Below are 20,514 nucleotides of genomic sequence, written 5' to 3'. Positions count from 1 at the left end.
ACAGGCAAAACACTTGAAAAGACACAAATTAACACACAAAAAAGTGTTTAACATTATTACCAATTAGGGGAATGCAAATTAATTCTATTATATTACTCTACACTTATTAGAATGGTTTAAAGAAAAAATACTGATTATACCAAGTGCTGATGAGGATGTGGAGCAGGTGGATCTCTTATACATTGCTAGTGGGAATGGAAAATGGTTCAATCACTCCAAAAAACAGTTAGCTGTCTCTGATAAAAGTGAACACACACTTACCTTACTCAACAATGGCAGTCCAAGGAATTTATTCCGGAGAAATTAAGACTTACATCAAACACACACACAAGGAATAAACTATTGATACATGCAACAACTTGGATGGATCTCAAGAGCAGTCTACTAATGAAAAAAGTCAATCTCAAAGGGTTATACATTGCATGATTCCATTTACATGACATTCTTAAAGTGGCAGAATTACAAGGGAAAAGATCAGTGGCTTCTAGAGCTGCAGTGATGGAACAGTTCTGTCTCCTAGTTGTGCTGAGGGCCACTGTAATCTCCACATGATAAAATTTCACGTAACTATTAACACACACATACACAAGGGTACTGACAAAACTGGTGAGATCCAAATAAGGTCTGTACCTGACTTTTTTTTATTACACCAACCTTAACTTTCTGGTTTTGGCAATGTATTGTGCTTAAGTAAGTTAAGGGGAAGGTAGATGCATGGTACACTGGACCCCTGTATTATTTTTGTATCTTCTTCTGAGTCTTAAACTACTTAACAACTTTTTAAACTTATTAAAACTAAAACAATGAAAGATAATTGCAAAAATTCAGAAAGTGGTTACCTAAGGAGAGATGCAGAAGAATGGAATAGTTAAAAGAACAGGCTGAAACAGTAACCATAACAAATAAGTTATATGATAAGGTGCTAAGTAAGTAAAATAAGGATCAAGAGGATGGAGTAGGGACCGCAATTTCATAAAAGGTAGTCAGAGTCTTAACCTCATGAGTTATCCCCTCTCTCCTAACTCTGGAATGTTCACTTCTTCTGTCCTAACAAGATTAACAAAAGATTAAATCAACAAAATCTCTCCAATTGTATGATCATTGAGTCTAAATTTTTCCTTCATTCACTGCCTTATAGTCTTCCGTTCCTGACCTCAAAGCTCACTAGTTCTTATAGTAATGTCAACATATAGTCATAGTAGACTGTGCTAACTGCTATAGCAGAGGAAGATACAAAGCACAATGACAGGACAAAAAGACCTAAGAGATCAACAATTTTGGTGGCAGGGAGTTGGAAAAAGCATCTTTCAGGAAACATTTGTGCTGGATCTGGAAGGTTGAGTAGGAAACAAGAAAAATAAAGTTTTGAGCTCTAGGCCCCGTTCAGGTAGCTCCTTTTGTTAGAGCATTATCCCAGTAGAACTAGTTTTACAGGTTTGATTCCTGGTCAGGGCACATACAAGACTTAACCAATGTGGAACAACAGGTTGATCTCTCTCTTTGTTTCTCTGTCTCTGTCTCTGTCTCTGTCTCTCTGTCTTCCTTCCTCTCTCTTTCTCTAAGATTAATAAACAAAACTTTTTAAAAAGAATTTATAAAAAAAGAACATACTGACAGCTGTCAGAAGGGAGGAGGTTGGGGGACTTGGAGAAAAAGGTGAAGGGATTAAACAAATTACAAACAAACACACAGACATGGACAAAAGTATGGCGACTACCATAAAGATAAGAGGTAGGGGGAGGTAAAAGAGGGTATGGGAGAGATAAACAGCTGATGGAAGGAGGCTTGACTTTGTGGTAAACACAATACAACATACAGATGATGTATAATAGAATTTCACCACTAAAACCTATATAATTTTATTAACCAATATAACACCAATAAAGTACACATATAAGTGTGTGTGTATACATATATATATATATGTAAGTTACTAGTTATAGTTATTGTTCTGGGTTCTCTGGTACATTCATGGTTATTCATTGTCTTACAATGCTTTCTGTGGATAGATGTGGATGTAGATATTGATGGAGATGTGGATGTAGCCATGGACCTGGACATAGATATAGACATAGACATGGCTATAGATATAGATACAGAGAGACAGATCTTACATACATAAATGTTCCTATACATGAAAACAATATTTTAGTAGTTAATGAAAATTTTTTTTAATTTTAATAAAAAGTTTTAAAACAGTATGTGTAATAGAAGTCCATTCAGATTTCAAGAAAAAAGCTCACTTTAGATATGAACATATATGTGTACAAATGCACAGAAAAGACCCCCCAGAGCAAATACAAGTCAAAAGATTAATAGTCAAAAAGCTCTGGTGAAAGTATTGGAATTGTGCACAGACAAGGGAAAGGGAAAAGTAAAGGAGGAGAGTGAATTGGAATTTTCCCCTTTTTACTCTCTATATTTTGTATTTAAAATATTTATTTTATTGCACCACTGCTATTACATGTTCTTTCTGAAGCAGACACTTATTCTACATATGGATGTGCCTTCCTGCCCACAATGCTTCTGCTAAAATCATCACCTGTAGACTGAAGAATGCTTTATTCTCCTTTATTCACATAGCATTGCTTCTGACCAAAGAACCTGTTTTATAGCAAATGAGGACCGCAATGGGGTTATGATCACAGAATTGTTCTGTGTTCCCTATCATCCTTAAGGAGAGGCTTCACACAGGAGATGAGGGTATTTTGAGGACTCAGTTTTGTCATTGACTAACTGACAACACCTGGCAGGGCTAGAGCAATTTGTGCTCTAGTCAGTGACCCATACGCTGCTGTGCCTCCCTCGGCCAGGCTGTCACAGGCCGGGGATTAAGGAAAGGACCTGAGAGTAGATCCTCTCACTATTGTCCCTGGATCCCTGGCCAGCATTTTGCTTCCCACCCCAACCTTGGGCCCTGCTGGTCAAGAGGTCTTAGTCCCCAAGTGGGAACACTACCACATGGAGCACAGCAGGGTTCCACTGACTGGAAGTTGGCACTGCCACCTGGCACCCGTGGCTCCTCTCTCCAGTGAATCGCCAGGCAAAGGGGTCACTGTACTGTTTGGGGTGATTGAGCCTGCCTCTCAGGAGAAATTGGGCTGCAAGCACACAGTGGAGGTCAGGATGAATATGTCTGGGACACAGGGGCTTCCTGGGGGTATCTCAGCACTCCCACATGCTATGATAAAATTCAGTGGAAAGCTACAACAGCCCAATTCAACCAGGTTTGCTAATGGCTGAGTCTCTTCAGGAAGAAAGGTTTAGGTCAACCACCAGGCAAGGAACCTGGGCCAGCCAAGGTGCGTGCTGAGGGCAGATGGAATATGGGGTAAGCAGTGGATAAACTGGCACACTACCTGACACAGAATCAGAAAAAGCTGGAGGATATATGAAGGGAGCTGACTCAGCTGTGGGCCCTGATGCTGCCAGGTTCTTATAGAAAAAGAAACAATGAAATCCACTAGGATAGTGGTTCTCAAATTTTGGCATGCATCCAAAAATCACTGGAAGAAACTTTATTAAAATTCTGGGTCTAGAGACCTTTCCTAGGCTTTCTGCTCAAAACCTTCCAGATAAGGTTGGCACATCTTGTATGAAGTGCTCGGACATTTCTAACACATCAACAGCCAAAAACAATTGTGTTGGAAGGTGGGTACCTGGGGAACCATTCCTGCAGGGCCGCCTTGTCCCCAGATGTTACTGATTCATCGTATACGCCATATGAAGTGCGTCTGAAAGCGTAACTCCATAGACGATAATGTACAGAGTCCCCCCGTGTTCACAGGAAATAGCTTCCAAGTTTCCCCAGTGAATGCCTGAAACTACAGGTAGTACTGAACCTTGTATATATATGTTTTTTTCTTATACACATATACCTATGATGAAGTTGAATTTATAAATTAGACACATTAAAGCTTTACAACACTAGTAATAAATTAGAACAATTATAATAACACAATGCAGGAAAAGTTATGTGAATGTGGTCTTTCAGCAAACTAGCATGAATTTCTTTTTTCTTCGTCAGTTTTACGCATAGAAGATTCATTCTTACCAAACTCAGGATACAATTTCTTCTTTCTTTCTTAAGGTAAGAACTTACACCTTTTCTTTTAAATGAAGTGCCTGACAGCTTCTCGGTGGCATATCCAAATTGTCAGTTTCAGGATGTGAGGGCGATCTGGCTGCGACATCTGATTGCCAGGGTTGATTCGGCTGATCTGGCTGGCTAGGCGGGTGTCCCCTTGCTCCCTCACTGATCCATGTGCGTCCCTCCCGAAGCTGCGTGCTCCGTCGAAGAGGACGACCTTCCCAACTAGAGGAGAGGACCGGTCTTCGGTCAAGGGTATACGAGTAGCTGTGCTCCCTGCTAGAACCTCCAAACAAGCTCTCAAATTGTAAGTTTCACTCTTCTTGGGCTTTGGGGCAATTGTGAAGTAAAACAAAGCTGACTAGAACCCACATACCGTAATACCACGGCCGTCAATCTGGTAACTAAGAGGGATACAAGGCACTAACTGCGCAGGACGTGTTTACAGGGGGAGACACTGAGCAAAGGAGTGATTTACATCCCGGGCAAGATTTCATCACCTCACACAGAACAGCACGCACGCAGTTTAAAACTTGTCAATTATTTATTTCTGGAATTTTTCATTTAATATTTTTGGACTTCCGTTGACAGTAAGTAACTGAATCCGTGGAAAGTGAAACCACTGATAAGAGGGGTAACTATTGTACGGTGCCTCAAAACTTTGGAACTCATGAGTTCTCCCAATGCGGATCTCATGAGTTTTGCATCAATTAGCAAAATTAAAAATTTTAAAAATTATATAGAAGTAGTTTCCAGTAGTAAAGGTACTTTTTACCCTGCTTCTGATATTAAAACTTTAAATGGCCATTAAACTATCTCTTTACCTTGGCTGACTGACTCATCTCCAGGGAGACTTGCTGAGAGGATAAGAGATCTCTGCGTAGGTGTGCAGATTGAAATGTGATTAAGAGGGTCACTCTGTTTGTGTTCAGACGATAGCTCTGAGGACGTCTCGTACTGTATCCTATCAAGGCCCATAGGGTGAGACCCACTGCTGGAGGCAGGAGGCTGGGTCTCTCCTGAAAGGTAGAATCCTTTCGGCAACAGGAAGCTGCTGAAAAGTTGTGTCCTTTTATGAAAGGGTATCAGTACTCCAAAGTTAGTGAGCTTGTTTTGTTCAAGTCTTTCTTTCAATACTGCTGCTTTCCCATGGGACAAATTTTTACCTGTCCAATACCCTCCCTTGTGAGTCTCTAGAAAGCTTCCTCCACTTTATCAAAATTGACTACACTATTGAAATTCCCCAGGGCCTGATTCTCCACCACCCAAGGTAGTCACTTGGCTGATAATTTAACCCTATTTATGTGGTAGTGAATGGTAAATTAATATCAACAATTAACATACAAAGTACAATGCTTCCTATGACATTAATGCTAATCCTCACAGCACCTGTGAGATGGATTTTACTGTGTCCATTTTAAAGATCAGAAAACTGAGACCAAAGGACCACAAAATGTGGAAACAAAGAGCAAAAAACAGGATTAGAACAAAGGACTGTCTGCTCCCATGTCCTCTCTTGTCTGACTGTCCCCAGTGACATATTTATTCCTTGCTGCAAACTTCCCCATCACCTCCACCGTATGCTTTGTATTAGGTACCTCTGGAAAATATAATCTTAAGTCACTGTTTCCCAAATTTAGTTAGCAATAAGAACTTCTAAACTTTGTGAGCTTAGACAAATTATCTAACCTTCCTGTGCCCCAGCTTTCCCATATATACAATGGGGATAATAATCATAACTACCACCTAAGTATGTTATCAGAATTAAATAATATAACACTTAAAATACTGTCAGTAGATAGTAAGCATTCAACAAATATTAGTTATTATGGTGTTAAATAATAGCATCAGGTAGTATTAATAATAACACTAAAGCTCAAGTTTATGTAATGCTTACAGCACAAAAGAACTTTTACCTACTTATTTATTTATTTAAATCTACTCTAAATGGACTTTTAAAATATGGTAGGCATTGTGCCCAGTGCTTTACATATAATTTTAAATTTTATTTTGGAATAACTTAAACTCACAGAAAGTTACAAAAAATAGTACAGAGATGGCCAGGTACTCTTCCCCCAGCTTCCTCTGAGGATAACATCCTATATACCTGTATACATATTATTTCTTAAGATGAAACTTTCCAGCCCTGGAAGGTGTGGCTTAGTTCTTGCACACCGACCTGTGAATTGAAAGGTCGCTGGTTTGATTCCTGGTCAGGACATATGCCTGGGTTGGGGGCCAGGTCCCCAGTTGGAGAGGCAACAGAGTGATGTTTCCCTCGCTCTCCTTCTCCCTCTCTTCCCCTCTCCCTAAAAATAAATAATATATATATTTTTAGAAAATGAAACTTTCCTAATGTAGAAACTGAATCTGACAAGTCAAACAATTTGTCTAAGGACAGATAACTCAAAGTCTTCAGCTAAAGAAAAAAATCCTTAATTTTGGGGGTATGGGGCACATAGGGGACAGAGAAGGTACAATCAGAAAATAGGAAATCTTCCCTTTCAAGAGGGATGAGCTGTCACAAAATTCTCTCCCTTTTTAAGAGATGGCTACATATTTTATTGCATTTAAGTACTGAAACAACCTTATGAAATAGCGGAGCAGATAATGTATTTTTCCAACTTCACATAGGAGTAAAGTGATGTTGAAACAATGTGTTTAAGGTCCCATTGCAGACTCAGATAGAGTTGCCTTTAAAAATGTCCAAAAAAAAAAAAAGGTTACAAAAACAAGTACTGCATCTATCTTTTCATTCTGTACCCTCAATACCACCGGGAAATAAACAAACAAAAGAGTTGTCATCTCAATGAACAGTTTGTTTGTAGGAAGAGCAGGAGCTCTGGTGTGCTAAATATGTGGAAACTTTCACCTATTTCCTTCTAAAAACTCTTCCGAAATCATGGAAACTTTGTAATAAGACAGCAGACGTGTGAACTCATGCTTTCAAGCCTGGAAGGCATAGCACAGGGACCACAGGAAAGAGAAAATCCTGCCAGCGTTTGAGGTGCCCAGACTGCTCCAAAGAAGTCTTCATGCTGAAAAGTGTAAAAATGAATTTGGCTCCCTTTTTAACTCCCATGGACCAAACTGGATTTATTGTTTGAGTGCAGGAAACTTTACCAAGATTATGGAAACAGAAAAGAATTCAAGATTAACACATACTGTACATTTCAGTACAGGTGGCAGGACAATTAGAAATCTAGTTAAGCTACAGAAAATCTCCCTAAATCTGGGAGGGATTTGTGTATTGGTGCGCTTTGGTGTAACCCATCATCAGACGCACACTGCTCTGGGTCTCAGTGCATCCAGACTCCCCAGGTGCAGGGGAGATGATGTAAAGGGGAAGAATAAAGAAGTAATTTTTCTCTGATCCACCTTTTGTGTGGAGCAAACAATTAGGTGGCACCGGTGCCTACAAGGGGAACTGAGTGAGCCCCCGAATGCTGTCTCTCAGCAGTGTTTTACAAGTTTCACATACTTTTTAAAAAGTAACTAAGAACATTCCCACAAAATTTTAAAAACAGCTAAGAGAAAAAAATGCTCAAAAGCAAAGATGACCCTTGTCCATGGCCACCTCATTGGCACATTCTCCAAAATAAAATGTTTTTAATTGAGTAAGAATTGAACAAAGGCTTGCCTACCTGTAAAACCTAATCTTTTCCAACTATGTCAAATAAAGAACTTTATTGTATCTATGACCTTGGCCAACAGCACACTTTGTCTGTAAAATGGCAGACAGTAAACATTTTAGACTTTGGGGTCACATGGTCTATGTCTACTCCTCAGCTGTGTAGTGGGTGCCCCAAAGCAGCCTTGGGTAATATGCAAATAAATGGGAGAGCATGTATTCTGCTAAAATGTCAATTATTTATACTGAAGTTTGAATTTCATATAGTATTCATGTGTCATGAAAGAATATTCTTCTGATTTTCTCCAACATTTAAAAGTGTAAAAACCATTCTGTACAAAACAGGCCTGGTGTGGAATTTGGGCCAAGGACTGCAACTTGCTAACACTTGGTCTAGACTTACTCTGCCTCTTAAATCTTCTTCTGGAGAGATCCTCTTAGATTGAGGAGAATTGGAGCTCCCCAGGCCTGGAGGGAGGGTCTGCTTCCCTTACTGGGGCCAGATCCTGTCTTCTATACTCTGACCTCCTCCTGTATCACCCATCAGGTTCTAACAATAAGATGCTTCCTTCCTGTGCCACTTGAACTTTTTGGGTAGGATTTTCCTTCCACTCAGTGATTACTGTTCCCAAGCAGGATTAAAACATAATAGAACACACACTCAAGGGTAGCTTATAATGTAGTTCTAAAGTCTCGATGTTGAAATGGCTTCCCAACTCCGGGTCTCTCAACAGGTCATTTGTTGTTCGGCACTAGTTATTGCCAGCTGCAGTTTATAGAGGGTGAGGATGTCTGTCCAAAAACAGGCTCAGAGAGGCTAGCTCAGGATGAGAGAAGTCCTTTCACCCAACCAGGAGGATTGAGGAAAGAAAGCCTCCCGCCTTCTTTATCAGGGATTCCTGTGGGTGGAATGAAAGACTGCTTTAGGGTACTCTAATAATAGATTTTTATCTATCTGGGTCCAAATGAAAGGCTGGAAAACACACCTTGAATGTCAGAGAATGGAGTTTCCTCCAGGGAAAGCTTTGCAAATCTTCTGAAATTGCAACCAAGCCCTGGACATTCAGACCTATGCCTTAGAGCAGAAATATTCCTAACCCTGGGGAGTCTGGGCTAGCAGCAGCCTTCCCCATACTTCCCAAGGTCAAACCTAGGAAAGAAGAGAGGGTTTTGCCTTGTCTGGGGTTGAACCACCAATGAAAGGAAGGCCTTGCATAGGAAATGAATGAAAGGGGCCTCCAACAGACTGCCTAGGTACTCTGTACCTTAGTGCAGAGAGGGGGCAAATGCAATAGTGGTAGGGCCTCCTCCCGACCAGTGAGAACACAAACTTACTGGAAGTTGCTTCCAGAGTAACAAGTCCAAATTCCTGTGTGGTAAGGTGGAGCTCAAGGTCACATTCCCTCTCTGTCTGCAGGCTAGGACACTTGTGCCTCTGACCTAGACAGAGGATGAGAGCAAGAAGGAAGGTCAAGGTAGGCTGTACACTACCAGGTGAACTGAAGTGTAGGGTTGAGCCTGGCACGGAAGCAGTTGTATCCAGGCTCTGGAACTGTTCTGAGCAGTCCTGAGCCCTTCTCAGCACAGATTTGCCAGAAGTGAGAGGATTTTATTTGGTTGGTTAATTGGGTGTTGTCTAGTTGTTCCAGTTGTAGAAAATGTTTACAGCCTCAAAAGCAAGGCAAACTGTGACGTCTTTTTTTTTTTTTTTTCCAAAAGCTGGGCAAGCAACCAATGAAACAGCAGAGGGCAGGCAGAAGTCCAGAACGAAAGGGGTACTCTGCTCCCTTGCGGACTGAAGAAATTGAATTCAGGACCTAAGAAAGAATGTAGCCTAGTAAGGGTTCCTAAAGAGCTGGCAGGAGCAAAGATGAGAGCCCACAGATAATTATTAAAAGCATAGTTATGCTTTTAATTATGCTTTTAATTTTCCAGAAGATGCAATTGAGACCTAGAGTTCAAGCAGTAGAATTGTATTGGGATCAATAATCAGAGGGAGAGAAAAAAAGAAAAAAACAAATTACAGTCCTTACAGTAAAATGTAAAAATGAAACAGAACGAAACAGCAAAGAAGAAAACTAATTTCCTAAGATGTTAGTAAACCTATCTGTGTGACAATATAGGTGGATGTGATCAGCTTACCTATGAAAGAACCAGATTTTCACAATGCCTCAAATACAAAGTCCCATAATATACTGTGTGAAAGAAACCCAACTAAAATAAACTGACTTCAAAAGGTTACAGTTTAGGTTCAGAAGGCAGGTAAACAGACACTGTATGAATGCTACTAAGAAACTGAAAGGTTATATGTGAATATATACATGTTATACAGATTTTAGAGTGACTTGAAATAACTTGCTAGAAGTGGAATTTCTGGGTCAAAATAAGTGTACTTTAAATTTTGATATAGATACTGCCATCAAAATTGCTAGGTAGTAGAAGTAATTTATATTAGCACCAAAAAACATTATCGCCTACCTTGGGAATTATTAATCTTGTTCCATTTGTTATATGAGAAGTTAAAAAACTATGTTTTCATTTACATTTCCCTGACTACTAACAAAGCTGAGCATCTTTATGTGTAAACTGGTATCTTATATTTCTCCTGTGAGTATCCTGTTCTCTGTTTGTGTTTTTAAGGGTTTGTAGCTGAAATGTATGGAGAGAATCATTTACCTTTCTCTTTTTATTGTCATTTACCTTTCATATGCAAGTATTTCTAAAATTATAAAAATGTTCTTCTAATATCCTTCTTATCATAATTTTACACTTTTGTGTTTGTTTTCATATGTATCTCTTAACTCATCAGGAATTTATTCTGTGTATTGTGTACATAGAATTTAAATTTATGTTTTCTTTATGAATGCCAATTGCCCTAATTCTGTTTTGGGTATTTCTTCTCATTGTTTTGAGTATTTTTTCCTCATTGTTTTGAAATGCCACTTTGATATTATTTTAAATTGCAATATGTAGATATATCTCTGTCTCTTTGACTCATTTGTATTTTCCTACACTGATACCTAATGTTTAGATTTTGTAAATATTATATCTTAATAGCTGGTAAGGGATGGGGAGGAGAATATATATTTATATTATGTAATTTATATTACATATTTATATAATATATATTTATAATGTGTACTTACATTATATGTAGTGTATACTCATTTTAAACATATTTATGTTATATAAATTTGTATTCAGGGTCAGATAGAAGTAATGCCTCCTTGAGTGTGGTTGGTACCATAATAATATGGCTGTACTAATTTATAGTTTTAATTTGAACATTTCACCTAAAATGTCATATGGTGTGCCTGAGTGTGATATTGTTATGTTACAGAATTACATGCTCATAATTTTGTAATAAAAGAGTTTGTAATAAAAAAGGGGGACATTATTTCTTCCACACCCTGTATATACACATATGGTTATACATACCCACCTATACATACTCTTTTTAAAAGTTGTCTCATATATTTTCTACTTCAGATAAGCATTGGGATTCCTTGGTTACATAAAAAATTATGTTGGGACTTCAGTTGCATTACATTAAATATATTAATGGTTTGGGAGAACAGTGGCATTTTATATATTGAATTTACCTATTCAAGATCATGGATTTTTTGGGGGGGATACATTCAGTAACTGTAATTTACTAATTGATTATTGATTCTATATAGGAAAGAGATGAATTTTATGTGTAAATCTTGTATCTAATGATAGAATTATATCACTGAACTATCTCATTAGTTTCAAAATGTTTTAGATGGCTCTCCTGTATTTTTTAAAGGAAAATATTGATTTCTCTCTCTCTCCTCCTCTCCCTCCTTTTTTAATATTTATGCTTCCTGTTTATTATTCTTACTGACTAGTTAACTCCAGTTCAGTATTTACTAGCTTAAGTAATAGTGTGAAATTTTGCCTTGTTCCTGTCTTTAGTGGGCATGCTTTTAAAGCACTGTTGTTGGCTTCTGTTGAAAACATTTTCCTAAATCAAGGAGTGCTTCTTTCATTTCTAGCTCTGGTTTTCGTAATGTTCATTGTTTTATTTAGTTTTAATTAAAAATAGGTGATAAATGTTAAATAATTTTTCAGCATGTTTTATTTTCTTGCTCTTTTTTTTATTGTTTTCCCTCAGAATTTTTTTTATTTTCTTCTTTATTTTTTTAATATATTTATTGATTATGCTATTACAGTTGTCCCATCCCCCCCCCACTCCACTCCATCCTGCCCACCCCCTCCCTCCCACATTCCCCCCCTATAGTTCATGTCCATGGGTCATACTTATAAGTTCTTTGGCTTCTACATTTCCTACACTATTCTTACCCTCCCCCTGTCTATTTTCCACCTATCATCTATACTACTTATTCTCTGTACCTTCCCCACCTCTCCCCCTCCCACTCCCCTATTGACAACCCTCCATGTGATCTCCATCTCTATGGTTCTGTTCCTGTTCTAGTTGTTTCCCTAGTTTGCTCTTGTTTTTGTTTTAGGTGTGGTCGTTAGTAACTGTGAGTTTGCTGTCATTTTTACTGTTCCTATTTTTGATCTTCTTTTTCTTAGGTAACTCCCTTTAACATTTCATATAATAAGGGCTTGGTGATGATGAACTTCTTTAACTTGACCTTATCTGAGAAGCACTTTATCTGCCCTTCCATTCTAAATGATAGCTTTGCTGGATACAGTAATCTTGGATGTAGGTCCTTGCGTTTAATCTTGGGTAATGTAATTATGATGTGCCTTGGTGTGTTCCTCCTTGGGTCCAGCTTCTTTGGGACTCTCTGAGCTTCCTGGACTTCCTGGAAGTCTATTTCCTTTGCCAGATTAGGGAAGTTCTCCTTCATTATTTGTTCAAATAAGTTTTCAATTTTTTATTCTTCCTCTTCTCCTTCTGGCACCCCTATAATTTGGATGTTGGAACGTTTCAAGATGTCCTGGAGGTTCCTAAGCCTCTCCTCATTTTTCTGAGTTCTTGTTTCTTCATTCTTTTGTGGTTGGATGTTTCTTTCTTCCTTCTGGTCCACACCGTTGATTTGAGTCCCAGTTTCCTTCGCATCACTATTGGTTCCCTGTACATTTTCCTTTGTTTCTCTTGGCATAGCCTTCATTTTTTCATCTGGTTTTCAAACAGATTCAACCAATTCTGTGAGCATCTTGATAACCAGTGTTTTGAACTGTGCATCCAATAGTTTGGCTATCTCTTCATTGCTTAGTTGTATTTTTTCAGGAGCTTTGAAGTGTTCTGTCATTTGAGCCATTTTTTTTTTTTTTTGTCTTGGTGTGTCTGTTACTTTAAGGGGCGGAGCCTTAGGTGTTCACCGGGGCGGGGTAACGCTGGTCGCTGTGCTGTGACGCTGTACGTGGGGGAGGGGCCGAGAGGGAGCAATGGCGCCTGCTTCACTCTCCTCTGGATTTCAGTCTTTCACTCTGATACCCACAATCAAACTGGGCCCCTCTGGTGCTGGTTCCCGAGTGGGTGGGCTTGTGCACGCCCTAGGCCCCTGTGGGTCTCTCTAACCACCTCTCCTGTGAGGCTGGGAGTGTCTCCTTCTGCCGCCCCAACCCCCACGGGCATTTTCAATCAGAGGTTTGAGGCTTTATTTCCCCGCGCTGGAGCCCTGGGTTGTGCAGTATGCTTCGCTCCCCGCCGTTCGTCCGGTTTATCTCTACTCGAATGTGGGGCCGCAGGGTCTGCTAGTGCTTGGACTGCCTGCCCCGTTTGTCCCCGACTCCGCCAGTCTCGGTCCCGCCACAGCCATGCGAGTCCTCTCCACCCCAGTGCCCGTCTCCGCCCCTCCTGCCAGTCTGGATGAATGTTTATTTTTTATTTCCTTGGTGTCGGACCCCCTTGCCGTTCGATTCTCTGTCAGTTCTGGTTGTGGGAGGAGGCGCAGTGTGTCTACCTACGCCACCATCTTGGTTCTTTTTCTTGCTCTTTTAATATAGTCAATTACATTAACAGATTTTCTGATGATCAATCATCTTTGAATAATTACAATAAATTCTATTTTGCCATGATATATGATTGCTTGGTACATTACTAAATTCAATGTGATAATAGTTTATTTAAGATTTTATTGAGAACTGTGAAGGGTCAGGTTTTTTTTTCTTGCTTGGAAACTAGTAAACTAGCCTACCACAGTGTTGTATATCGGGACAGAATACACAAGACTCCTAGGTCAGAAATGAAGGACTTTGTTATTCACAGCAAAGCAGAAAGCATATGCATCATGTTCCTATTGGTTTCCATTGCCCCTCAAGTCCTACAGGGACAACATGGTTGGATTCTTTATCTCCAGTGGACATGCATCACAGCTGAGGAACTCCAAGCTTAGGAAACCTGAATCTTTTATAAAGACAAATAAGCAAAGCTACTGGAAGGAGAAATTATTTTTATTATACTGGACAGTAAACAAACCTTGTCAATATTCTAGATGGAGTTTCTATGACTATCTCCCAAGGTTATTCACTATGTAAATGTCCTTGAAAATGTAGTCTGGATCTAAAGCGCAGTTAGTACCTGTTTGTAAGACATGCAGAAACACGAATCCCATAGTCTGTCTCCCAACAGACTTTTGTATATATTGGCATATATTTGTAAGTAATATTTATCTACAGTTTTCTTTTGGAGAGCTGTCCTATTTATGATTTATCAGTATTTTGTTGGCTTCATAGAACAAATCAATAAATTTTCATACTTTTACATGTTTAAAAGTAACATTGGATAATGTGGTCTTTGCAACATTGGTATAACTTGCTCATAAACCTGTCTTGGCCTAGTACCTTTCTTAGGTGTAGGATTTTTACTACTATTTGAATTTCTCCTATGGTTATTGATCTGTTTGGGGCTTCTACCTTTTCTGTGTCAGTTTTATGAATGATATAATCCTAGAAATTTTCCATTTAATCAACATTTAATTATGTACTCTTATGTAGCATTCAATAGGCAGGACTTGACTAATTTTTGTTCATTTTTAATAGAGAACAGTGAAAATAGAGAAAATAAAATAAAATTTTCTGAGCAGGACCTAATTTTAGGTCTGGTTTAATTTACTGATAAGGATTCAGTTATAGGAAAATTTTCATTCAGTGTGTTAGCTTGACTAGGTGTCTGAGACTAATAATTTACTAGGTAGACTCATGCAAACTTGGATTTAATTCTAACTCACACTAAATAATAATGATATACCAGAAAACTCACATGAAAGATGAAAGATTGAGCATTTCTTTTATATTTACATTTAGTTTTTTAGTTAGGCAAACATAAAAAAGTGAAGGGCTTAAACAATAGCAGTATATTATTATAAACTGAATCTGATAATAACTCCAAAAACGGTCATTACTATTCTAGATGTGGTCTCTCTACCAGAGAAAAGGAATATAGGCACACCTCAGACATACTGTGATTCAATTCCAGACCACCACAATAAAGTGAATATCTTAATAAAGCCAGTTGCACAAATTTTGTGATTTCCCAGTAAACATAAAAGTTATGTTTACACTATACAGTAGTCTGTTAAGTATGCAATAACATTATGTCTAAACATGTACACCCCTTAATTTAAAAAACACTTTAAAAAATGCTAACCAACATGTGAGCCCGCAGTCAGTCATAATCTTTTTGCTGGTGGAGGGTCCCGCCTCGGTGGTGATGGCTGCTGACCGATCAGAGTGGTGGCTGCTGAGGTTGGGGTGGCCGTGCCAACTTCTTAAAATAAGACAATAGTGAAGGTTGCCACAATGGTCTCTTCCTTTCAAGAACAATTTCTCTGTAGTGTGTGATGCTCTTTGATGACATTTTACCCACAGCAGAACTTCTTTCAAAATTGGAGTCAGTCCTCTCAAACACTGCTGCTGCCGTGTTGAATAAATTTATGTAATATTCTAAATTTTTTCTTGTCATTTCAACAACCTTCACAACATCTTCACCGGAAGCAGATTCCATCTCAAGAAACTACTCCATACGAAGCCACTCCTCGTTTATTAAAGTTTTATCAGTCACTTCTTCAAGCTCCACTTCTAATTCCATTTCTCTTGCTATTTCCACCACATCTGCAGTTACTTTCATCAGTGAAGTCTTGACCTCCTCAAATTCATCCATGAAGGCTGGAATCAGCTTCTTCCAAACTTTTATAAATCTTGATATTTTGACCTCTTCCCATAAATTATGAATGTTCTTAATGGCATCTAGAATGGTGAATCCTTTCCAGAAAGTTTTCAATTTACTCAGATCCGTCAGAGGAATCAGTATGTATGGCAGCTATACCCTTACAAATTCATTTTTATTTTTATTTTTTTAATGTGACATCACTGTCATTTATTCTTTTTTAATTATATTTTAGTGATTATGCTATTACAGTTTTCCCAATTTTCCCCCTTTATCCCCACTCTGCCCTGCACCCCCAACCTTCCAGCATTCCCCCCACCCTTAGTTCACGTCCATGGGTTATACATATAAGATCTTTAACTTCTCTGTTTCCTATACTATTCTTAACCCCTCCCTGTCTATTTTAGCCTACAAGTTATGGTTCTTATTCCCAGTACTTTTCCCTCCCCATTCTTCCCCTCCCCCTCCCAATGAAAACCCTCCATGTGATATCCATTTCTTTGATTCTGTTCCTATTCTAGTTATTTGCTTAGTTTTTTGTTTTCATTTTTTTAGGTTCAGTTGTTGATAGTTGTAAGTTTGTTGTCATTTTACTGTTCACAGTTTTTGATCTTCTCCTATTCCTTAGATAAATCCCTTTAACATTTCATATAATAGGGGCTTGGTAATGATGAATTCCTTTAACTTGACCTTTTCCAGGAAGCACTTTATCTACCTGTCCATTCTAAATGATATCTTTGCTGGATAACAGTAATCTTGGATGCAGGTCCTTGCCTTTTATGATCTCAAATACTTCTTTCCAGTCCCTTCTTGCCTGTAAGTTTTCTTCTGAGAAATCAGCTGATAGTCTTATGGGAACTCCTTTATAGGTAACTGTGTCCTTTTCTCTTGCTGTTTTTAAGATTCTCTCTTTATCTTTAATTTTGGGTAACTTAATGATGATGTGCCTTGGTGTATTCCTCTTTGGGTCCAATTTCTTTGGATCTCTCTGAGCTTCCTGGACTTCCTGGAAGTCTATTTCCTTTGCTGATTGGGAAAGTTTTCCTTCATTATTTGTTCAAATAAGTTTTCAAGTTCTTGCTCTCATTCTTCTCCTTCTGGCACTCCTGTGAATCTGATGTTAGAGTGTTTAAAGTTGTCCCAGAGTTTCCTAAGCTTCTTCTCATTTTTTTGAATTCTTGTTTCTTCATTCTCTTCCAGTTGGATGTTTATTTCTTCCTTTTGTTCCAAATCATTGATTTGAGTCCTGGTTTCTTTCCCTTCACTGTTGGTTCCTGTATATTTTGCTTTACTTCACTTTGGTTAACTTTCATTTGTTCCTTCATTTTGCGACTGAGCTCAATCAGTTCTGTGAGCATCCTGATTACCAGTATTTTAAACTCTGCATCAGATCGGTTGGACACCTCCTTGTTGCTTAGCTCTTTTTCTGGAGTTTTTAACTCTTCTTTCATTCTTATTTCTTTTTCTCGGTGCACCTGTTATGTTGTTAGGGGGTGCAGCCTTAAGTATCCACCCAGGTGAGGCAGCCCTCTTTACTGCATTGTGGCACTGTCTGTGGGGAGGGATCAGAGAGGGAACAATGGTGCTTGTTTGCTCCACTCTAGCCCCCCTTTCCAACAAACTTTCTCATGTGAGACTGGGAGTTTCTCCCACTGTGGCAACACCTGCATTAATTTACTGCCAGCTTTGAATCTTTAGTTTCCTATTCAGCCAGCCCTGCCTTGCTGTGCTTCCACTCCGCTCAGCTGCCCATCTCCGCCCCTCCTACCAGTCTCAGTGAATGTTTCTTTAACTCCTTGGTTGTTGGAGTTCCATGCAGATTGATTTTCTGGCACTTCTGGTTGTTTATTGTTTTTAGATTGGTTGTTATCCTTCTTTTGGTTGTACGAGGAAGCAAAGCATTTCTACCTATGCCTCCAACTTGGCTGGAACTCACAAATGCATTTTTAAATAATAAAACTTGAAAGTTAAAATTATTCCTGGATCTATGGGCTACAGAATGGATGTTGTGTTAGCAGGCATAAAAACAACATTAATCTCATTGTACATCTCCATCGAAGTTCTTAGATGACCAGGTACATTGTCAATGAGCAGTAATATTTTGAAGGAAATCTTTTTTTCAGAGCAGTAGTTCTCAACAGTGGGCTTAAAATATTTAGTAAACCATGTTGTAGGCAGATGTGATGTCATCTAGCCTTTGTTGTTCTACTTATAGAACACAGGTAGAGTAGATTTAGCATAATTCTTAAGGGCTCTAGAATTTTCGGAATGTTAAATGATCCTTGGCTTCAACCTGAAGTCACAAGCTGCATTAGCCTCTAACAAGACAGTCAGCCTGTCCTTTGAAGGTTTGAAGCCAGGCATTGACTTCTCTCTAGCAATAAAAGTCCAGATGGTATCTTCTTCCAATATAAGACTTTTGTCTACGTTAAAAATCTGATTTTTAGTGTAGTCACCTTCATTAATTATCTCAGCTAGATCTTCTGAATTACTTGCTCTAGCTTGCTTCTTATATCAACACTTATATTACTTGCTTCTATATCAACACTTGCTGCTTCACCTTGCACCTTTATGTTATGGAGATGGCTTCTTTCCTCAAACTTCGTGAACCAATGTCTTCTAGCTTCTGCTTTTCTTCTGAAGCTTCCTCCCCTCTCTCAGCCTTCATAGAATTGAAGAGAGTTAGGTTCTGGCTCTGGGTGAGGCTTTGGCTTAAAGGAATATTGTGGCTGGTTTGCTCTTTTACCCAAAACACTGAAACCTTTTGCATATCAGCAATAAGGCAGTTTCACATTCTTATCATTCATGTGTTCACTGGAGTAGCACCTTTAATTTCCTTCAAGAACTTTTTCTTTACATTCACAACTTGACTGTTTGGCACAAGAGGATTAGCTTTTAGCATATGGTGGCTCTCGACGTGCCTTCCTATCTAAGCTTACTCATTTCTAGCTTTTGATTTGAAGTAAGAGACTTGGGACTCTTCTTTTCACTTGAATACTTACAAGCCATTGTAGGGTTATTAATTGGCCTAATTTAAATATCCCTTACTTTAATATTTTTGCGCCCAAGGAGAGGGAGAGAGACAGAGGAACGACTGGTCAGTGGAGCAGTCAGAACACACACAACATTTATCAATTAGGTTTGCCATCTTACATGGATGTGGCTCATAGTGCCCCAAAACAATTACGATAGTACCATCAAAGGTTACTGATCATAAATCATAACAACAAATATATTAATAATAAAAAAGTTTGAAATATTGTGAGAATTACCAAAATGTGACATAAAGAGACAAAGTGAGCAAATGCTGCTGGGGAAAAAAAATGATAACAATAGACTTGCTTAATGCAAGGTTGCCATAAACTTTCAATTTGTAAAAAAAAAAAAAAACAACATTATCTGTAAAGCACAATAAAATGAGGTATGCCTGTATAGCCTATGGTACTTGATATAAATGTATTTATTGAGTAACTTATTGCTTTATTTTTCTTGATTCAATAAACAGAAAATTAGAAGTAGTTTGCTTTCATCTGGTAGGGGTAGCTACACAGCCCTTTACAACTCGGCCTAGAGGATATATCAGTTCTGTAAGTAAATTTCACAGGTTTTCTCTGCTGATAACTTTACTATTTTTACCATCCCACAGAATGTCATGTTAGTATTCTCCATTAGTGACAATAATGAATAATAATAATAATGAAAAGCAAGAAGTAGCTATCCATTCATGTCTTCATAAGACATACATATAAAAAGATCTTCAAAACCAGATAAGACTGCTACCTAGTGAAGTTTCTGTAGGTCACATAATCTGGGGCATGACAAAAAATTCCTTCCAAAGGGGAAAATTCCAAAAGTCTGCACTGCCTATAACTAAGAAGCACAATGCTTGATGCTTATACCAATATATTGTACATGTGTTTGTCCTGCTCCAAGGGTAAAACTTCAATCTCATGTCATTGAGTGGAGCCCAGAGAAAGGGAAAGTTTCTCTGGTTTACTCCAAAGTACATCATTGTAAGTAGCTCCACCACCCTGTCTCAATATATATGTGGTGCCTGATGTGTCCAAAACACTGAGAATGCTTTGGAGCCTATGGCAAGCTTTAGCAGGAGAATGATTGTAGAAGTTACTAAAATTTTAGAACATTGAGTATGTAACACTTTTTTTTTTTTTTAAAGATGCAGTGCTTGTCTTAAGGATAAAATTTAGTAAGAATCAAACATCCAACTGTGGATCATCTGTTCAGTGTGGGAACTTAGTTACTTATCATTGATTGGGTGCTACCAGACCTACCTAACTAAGTGTTAGGCTTGCTCAGAAGCAACCCTTCATCAAGTTGCAATAAGAGAGAGAGAGACAGAGAGACAGACAGACACAGAGACAGAGAGAGACAGAGAGAGAGAGAGCATTTGAGCACACCAATGTGGTAAAATGTTAATGGGGCAATCTGGGTGAAGAGTATATGGGTCTTTTGTACTATTCTTGTAACTTTTCTGTGCATATGAAATTATTTCAACATAAAGTTAAAAACAGTCAAAAGATGAAATGAAATCAGATTAGGGAACAGTAAGCAAGTAAGTGCAAAAGAGGAGTTTGACCAGAGGGCAAATACTGAAATTGACAGTACATATTTACCTAGACACTGGACTACAGTCAACAGCAGGTGGGGATGCTGACTGCAGGGAGT

The 20,514-nt window shown here is 38.6% G+C and overlaps 1 pseudogene; it reads right to left on the bottom strand.

The window, feature by feature from the left end:
* Positions 1–4,112: 4,112 nt before the first annotated feature.
* On the bottom strand, positions 4,113–18,837 carry LOC128780375 (tigger transposable element-derived protein 1-like; annotated as a pseudogene).
* Positions 18,838–20,514: the final 1,677 nt, after the last annotated feature.

Source organism: Desmodus rotundus, chromosome 3, assembly GCF_022682495.2.
Source record: "Desmodus rotundus isolate HL8 chromosome 3, HLdesRot8A.1, whole genome shotgun sequence".
Taxonomy (NCBI): Eukaryota; Metazoa; Chordata; class Mammalia; order Chiroptera; family Phyllostomidae; genus Desmodus; species Desmodus rotundus.
This window is presented reverse-complemented; position numbering and strand designations above follow the sequence as displayed.